Source organism: Charadrius vociferus, unplaced genomic scaffold (genome assembly GCF_000708025.1).
Source record: "Charadrius vociferus isolate BGI_N301 unplaced genomic scaffold, ASM70802v2 scaffold819, whole genome shotgun sequence".
Classification (NCBI taxonomy): domain Eukaryota; kingdom Metazoa; phylum Chordata; class Aves; order Charadriiformes; family Charadriidae; genus Charadrius; species Charadrius vociferus.
Window position 1 is genome coordinate 738724 of NW_009650062.1, and position 6712 is coordinate 745435.

Genomic DNA, 6712 nt, shown 5'->3' on the forward strand with positions numbered 1-6712 from the left:
CCTGGGCACTGCTGTGGCTCTGCCCCGGGGAAGGGGAGCGCTTTGGGGAGGGGGGGGGTAGATCGGGTCACCCCTTTCCTCCCGGGATAACTTTGAATATTGAAGGAGTTGCGCTGTCTCAGAGCACGCAGGGACAGAGCGGGGGCAGGAGCAGCAGTCGGGACCCAAATTCTGCTCCCCGTAACTCGGGTGCGAACCTGGAGCTCACCCCTTGAAGGCAGCGATGCTCAGGGCCAGTGACACTCAGGGACCCCAAACCCAACACCGGGCTCAGAGACCACCGCATCTCCAGCCACACCAGTTCCCTCTCATGGCAAAACGGAGCCCAGGAGCAGCAGGGGCTGGAGCGAGGGGTGTAAACCAGCTTAGGAGGATGAGATATTTGCATTTATTAACCCACCTTTAACACTGATGATGAAATTCTGCGGGCGAAAGGGTCTCCCTCCTCCCCATCCCAACAGGACACGGTGGAATATAGCAGCACTGAGTATTTTATCAGGAGGAAGGCAGAAATGCACATGCACAAACAGCTTTTCAGGGCAAACAAACCCCAAATCCAGGTTCTTAGACAGGCTTAATTTATCACAGCCACTTAGCCTGCTTTGATGCAGTACCCATGGCGCAGCCAGGCACACCTGGACACATCAGCCCTCCTCTTTTATTTGGCACTGCCCAGAGTCCTGCCCTCAGAAAACATCTAACTGGGTTAATCAGGAAAGCCAGAGGGCCGTTAGGTTGGTTTACTGGTGGGGAAAAAGGAGTGTGCGAAGCTCATCGCTGGTTCAGTACCTGACGGAAACAGTTAATGCCTCTGGGTCCTGAAAATCCAAATTCAGCCCATCCAAACCCCAGCAGTGTAGCCTGAACATATTTCTCCCACCAGTGTGTTACTGGTGCTGGGCATACTGGCACCAGCATCCATCTCCTGGGCCCGGGAGAAACCTTGACAGGAGGAAAAAGCCCATTTGGAAGAGACAAAGCTCAGAGGATTCACACCTCCAGCCCCAAACCACGCTCCCTCCAGCTCCCATTTATACACATTCCTGGCCTTTGGACCCATTTCCCTTTCCAGCCTATTAGGCACAAAACGATCCAATTCTTCCAGGTACTCGGGAGCTCAGCCAGCGCCTGCACCGAGATCCAGCGCCACAGCGACGGTCGTAATTCTCCCTCCTTTTCCCTCCGGGAGAAATGAAGCCACGCTCCATTAAATCCACGCCTTTACCCATCCCGGGCAGGAGTAGAGCGGGTCGACACCGCGCTCGAAGGGGAAGAGGTGCGTCGCACTGTGTGATTTCCCACCGTGCAAGATGCCCAGCAGTCTGCTCGGCTTATTGTCGTGTCTCCGCACATCTCACGGGGGCTGCGGGACCTCAGCAGGGGCGGAGGGGTGTTGAGGCTGATGCAAACCACTCTGGAAGAGACGGGGTGTGGGTCACTCTGGTTCACGGTCAGCCTCGGTGACCTCTCCGAAGACTTGATGCTCGCTGTGTTTTAACCGTGGCGTCTTGTCGCCATCCTTTCCTCTGGCTCACGCTGACAGGAGAAGCAGATATGGAGAGCAAGGCAAGATATGGGAAGGGAAGGTGAGACATGGAGCCGTCACAGCTGGGATGTCACTGAGGTCCCCTGCTCCCTCCTATGGGGACAGGCAATGGCAGGAATTAATGAGCAGGGAGAGAAACGTGCCCCACGGCAGGGCACCTCCACACCTCCGTGGGGACCCTCCCTGCTCCGCTCCCACGCGACTGCCCAGGGACTCGGATGCAGTCACAGGTTTGGGGCAAAGCCATGGGGGAGAGGGACCAGGAGACATCACGGGGTGTGGAGGACCTTCTCCCTCCATGAAACTCAACCCCACGCAGGGCTGGTGTGAGACAGACTCTCCCCCCGGCCGCAAGGTGACGGCCACCCCACGTGCAGAGCAGCATCACGCTCATCACACGCGCTGGGAAGAGCCCAGCGATGGGAAAAAGGCCCCGCTGTCTGCAAGCACGAGATACCTCCTGATTTCCAAAGATGGAGATTTTGATTGCGTCCCGGAGCTGTCTCAGTGGGGAGATGGATACCAGCTTGGGGGGGGCTGGGGAAGGGGAGCTGCAGAGCCCAACAGGCTGCAAATGCCGGCAGCAGAAAACTCTCTGCACGCCCAGAGATTAACCAAAAGAAGATCGGGTGACCTTATTAAGGGGGTCTTAAGCAAAGGGAAATGAAGCAACCTTATTAAGAGGGGCTGAAGCAGCCATTCAGCTCCCCCGCTCCTGCCCATCTCAGCAGGGAGCAGGGCTGAGCCCGCTGGGGACGGGGCAGTTCCTGGGTGACGGGTGACTCGATGACACCTCGAGGCATCATAAATCCTCCCCTGAGGATTTAAAGATCTCCCTCGGGCCGGCCGCGCATCACCGAGGTGTGGTGCTGGTTGGTAAATTGAGGCACAGAAAGATTCCCCGGCTGTATCAGAGCCAAAAAAAACACCAGGTGAGACAAGGCTGGATCTGGGCTCTGCCACAAACACGCAGGATGAGGACCGAAATTTCAGGTTGTCGCCCAAGCTGTCACGCTGCAGACGGTGACAGCGATTGGCGCAGAAGATGCCACGGGCAGACGCAAGCAGCTCTTGGCTACGGCTGCGTTTGGCTGAGGCTCATCCAGAGACTCAGGCTCAAAAAGAAAACCAATACCCCAAACCCAGAGAGCCCGGTACTTTTCCGACACCAGCCTGAGCAACGGGAACAGTCTGGATTAAAGCAGAGCATGAGTAATGTCTCTCCTGGAAGAGCAGTGCCCTGGAGAGCCGGCGAAGGGCTGATACCACGGTCGAAGATAGACGCATTTCCATAAACGCTGGAGCAGCAGCCTATAAATAACCGCCTGAATTTACCGCTGCTCTCATGTGACCCTGATCCCCGCATTTTCGGCTGCCATCTGTCACCATGGAAATGGCATCACAGGGCCACCAACCATTCATTCATAGGTCTGGTCCAGGTCACCGAGGCTTTTTAAAGGATGAAAGTTGCGATTTGGGGAGGAAAAATACAGCAGGGAGGTTTAGAGGGAGCGGGCGAGGGTGGAGCGGGAGGGGATGGAGCGGTCCTTCCCAGGAGGGATGCGGCAGAACCTGCGTTTCCAAACACACTGCAGCCGGGGCAGAGCTATGGGAAGGGAAGGACAGACAGACAAGGCCAGACAGACAGAGAGCAGGGATGGACGGACATCTGCAGGGAGCACAGGGGTGAATGAATACCTCCCTGCTCAGCCCCCGGCAGTTTGGAGCATCACGAGGGCGCTCCCAGCATGGGGAGATGTATTTACCACCCTGTCTCCCCCCCAAACCCCTCTCGGCCGTGGGGACCACCCTTGTGCCCCGCGCCTTTGGGAGGAGACGGCTGTCTTAAGAATTTACCTTACTGCCTCCTTCGCTGGTGAAATGCCTCCTAAGCTCGGCTTTTCCCTCCCAAAGCCGGGTGCGAACAGGGAAGGACTGACAGGACGGTGAGCGCGGGTCTATCGGTACGCTCAGAAGATGAATCTTCACCTAAGCTGTCAAGCCGACCTACATTCAAGTGATAATAATCGAAGGGGATAATGCCCTCCGGTTTCTAAATATGTATTTGCCTGCAAAGCCAGGGCCTGTCACGGCTCATTCGAGGCCGGGCGCCGCTAACGCGGAGGGAAAGGAGCAGACCCCGGGAAAGGAGAACCCGGCCTGAGTCAGGGCAGAGGAATTTCTGGTTCTTACGGAGTATTTTCCACCCAAAGAGCCCGACTCGCTGTGCCCAGGCTGCTTCCCCCATCCCGCAGGGCGAAGGGATGTGCCCGGGGCTACAGCGGAGTCGGTGGCACAGGCGGCATCCCGACCAGGACATTCCCTGGGGGAATTTGTCCTGCTCATCCCAGCGATGTGGCATCCTCATCAACACGAGGGGACACCTTGAGCCGGTGACTACGGAGCCCGCACAGACGCGGTGGCACTTCCAAGGGCTCCCAAACCTCCCAGGTCACCCAAGAGCAGGATGAAAAACCCCGCAGGGTACCGTGTCTGCAGGATAGGGATAAATGCCGGACAGCCCCAGCTGGAAACAGCAAGAAAGGCAGAGAAAATGACCTTTAAAAGAAACATCTACCATTTATTAGCGATCTTAATGAAACCAGCCCCCGTGCCCCTCCGTGCGCTCACCTGTTGGCATTTTTTCCTCCGGCTCTGCAAGGAGCGGGGACCATCTATTTTTGGCCTGGAGATCACGTCTGAAAAACAAAAGGGCTGTTGGGAGGAGGCAATAAGCCGCGTCTGAGCGCAAGAAGAAAACCACACGGCTTCATTCCGCCCCCGGGGGGACAAGCATGCAGGGAATAAAGGGGACTCTGCACAATAGAAGGAGAAATAATAAACCCCAGCACAGGCGTAGGAATGAGAACCATGTCCCATCGCCCCTGGGCGAGGGGGGGGGCTCCTAGCAGCGGGACAAGGCGCTTTAAAGAGCTGCTGCTCCTGAGTTCTGGTCTTAATTTGCTTCACATGCCGAGTTGCCATCGGATCAGACGCGCGCCGAGTCGGCGTCGTGCAACGGGGGCGAATTCAGGAGCAGCGGGGCCGGGTGGCACCCCGCTGGCTCGGGCGGCCGTAGCGGAGCGGGCACCGTTTCCAGGTGGTTTTGGTGATTCGGATGAGTCTTTTTGGAGGGGGTTGGAGTGATCTGAGAGGGGTTTGGGGGAGGCTTTGCCTGTAGCTTGGCTGATGGTGCTCCCCGGCTGAGCCACCTCCGTCTCTCTGGAGGGTTTGCGGTGGGGTAGACCCCAAAAGTCCCTCTTCACGGGCGGATCCAGCCCTCCCTGCCCAGCCTGAGTCGGGGATCTGGGACGCTCTCAGTGCCTGGACCGGCTCTGGGGGAGCCGCAGGGTCTTTGGACATTTTGTCCTTGGAAATGAAAACAACAACAACAAAAAAAAAAACCAACCCAAAAAAAACCCTTCAAAGGGCTGCTCAGCCTCAGATCTCCTTGCGCGGCTGCTGCCGGCTGCGCCGTTTATTCCTGGAGGAATAAAGAGAGGTCTCAGCCTGCCTTTGGGCTGGCTCCTTTGAGAGGGGACATGTGTCCCCTTTCTGAGTCCCAAAGGGGAGGGACTTTGCTATGGCTTTGTCCGATGCTGCCTAAACCAGCACACGGCGTGTTCCCCCTCCCGCCGTGCTCACCTTGACCGTACAACCCGCCTGGCAGACCCAACAGAACTCAAAGTGCCAAACCCAGAGGATTTTCACCCCCAACGCGCATCCCCTGGGGAGAAAAAGCACGTCTCGGGCTCTCGAGCCAACTCCGCCGAGCCGCCCTTCATCCCCCGCTCCCCGGGGGACAAAACCCCCAGTAACGACTTGGCACCCGGCGGCGTTCTCTACCCAGCTAACGAGTAGCAGCCAAACGCCATCCAGCCGGTCCCCACCAGTAGCTGCTTTCAACAGAAGTCACCTCCCCGGGGCCGTGCGGCCACCGCAGCCCCGGCGTGGTGGGGAGCAGATGGGAGCCAGCCGGCCACCTGCGGTCCCCCCGTGGCCGCTTGCCACCGGCCAGCCCTCCGCGCTGTCCCCAGCCCGGCAATGCCGCTGCCGGGTCACGGCAAAGGGCCACGGAGCCACTGGAATAAGGGAGTGGAGGAAGCGACGCTGCCGGCTGCAGCCGGGGGACGCTTCCCAGCGGGTCCCCAAGGTTCCCACGGGACTCGGCGCGTGGCACCCGTCGGCTCCTGTTTTACCAGCTGCCATGTGATTTTTGCCCTGGGTATATTTTAAGCGCTGCCTTTGACGTCACACCTTCTTCCCCAGGATGCTGCTTTCTATATGTTTCCAGGCATAAACGGTCCCCCCCAAATCTCCCCGTCAGCTTCCCCACCCCCCAACAGGGCACTGGTCTCCCCTGGCCCGAACATCCCCCATCCCCTGCGGTATCGCCTCCCCACATCGCACCCCTTAGCAGCTGAAGAGAGCTGAGGGTGAGGGAGGTGATATTTAACAATCCCCTTTGGCAGAAGAAGAAAAAGGTGGCAAAAAAAACCCACAGGCTGCGAGGCGCCCGCCTCACCCGGGCAATGGGGCTCAGGGCAGGACTGGTCCATCGGCCCCGCAGGGCGGATGCGGGGAGCGAGGCGCGAGTGAGATGGAGCCACCCAAGGTGACGGGTTCACCCTGCTCCCTCCTTCCTTTAGGACTCGGGTGCAAGTGAAAAATCCTCCCCGTGCCCCAAATGACCGCCCCGACAAACCCCATCGGGCCTGACGGCGTCTGCATCAAGCTGGGAGCCAGACACCGTCCCATCCTCTCCATCCCAGCTGCTCCCCTGGCTTAGTCCCAGCCCCAAATGAACGGCCGCACCCTGCCCCAGATCTCCGAATCTCTCGTCTCCCAGACCTGAGCACCTCCAGGAGCAGGATACGGCCGTTTGGGGAGAAGGACGCGGGCAGGGACGGAGCAGCACGGCCGCTGCGCTTGTTCCAGCGGCTGAGGAGTGTTTTGCAGCACTGCAGCACAAACACACACTGAGCTCTTCGTTCACACGTCTCGTCCCAGAAACAGCCGCCGTCTGTCCCTGAAGACCTTCACCTGATCTTCGCTTCACCTCCCATCGAGCTGTTCGGGCTGACCCATGACCGGTGGAGAACGGCAGAGGGCAAAGATCCAACCTGGTTTTTCCCCTCCTCCCAGGAATTTTTCCCCGCAGCACCG